Source organism: Penaeus monodon, chromosome 25 (assembly GCF_015228065.2).
Source record: "Penaeus monodon isolate SGIC_2016 chromosome 25, NSTDA_Pmon_1, whole genome shotgun sequence".
In the NCBI taxonomy this organism is placed as follows: domain Eukaryota; kingdom Metazoa; phylum Arthropoda; class Malacostraca; order Decapoda; family Penaeidae; genus Penaeus; species Penaeus monodon.
In genome coordinates, this window is record NC_051410.1 from 18,993,798 (window position 1) to 18,994,172 (window position 375).

Consider the following 375-nt stretch of genomic DNA (forward strand, 5'->3'; position numbering starts at 1 on the left):
ATGGGTCTGTCGTCCCATCCAAAGAGTCTCACGCAAGACGAGGCTCCGATAACGTCCGGCGAAACAAATGAACAGCGAGTCGGCGGCGATCGTTGCTTTGACTCATCAGTAAGCTCTGAGCAAATACAAATTGACAACAGATATGAAATGACGTGAACCCAACTCCATAATCGTCAGCTGATTGATCGGATCCTATTAAATAAAACGTTAGTAAGGATTAGATTGATTTTGTCTGGACATTGTGTGACTCGTTTGGCACGGCTGTAGCTCAAGCTGTCTGCGAGAGAGAGATGCCACGGACGGGCGATGAAATTAAATGCTGAATGAATAGTATACTGTATATGCTTACAAGAATGAACACGCTCACATGAACAG

The 375-nt window shown here is 44.8% G+C and overlaps 1 protein-coding gene across 1 annotated transcript in view; it reads left to right on the plus strand.

Annotated features, from left to right (window-relative positions):
- LOC119589340 (protein bunched, class 2/F/G isoform-like) overlaps window positions 1-375 on the plus strand; it is a 2,990-nt gene that overhangs the window by 1,105 nt on the left and 1,510 nt on the right. The gene's annotated exons all lie outside the window — the stretch shown is intronic.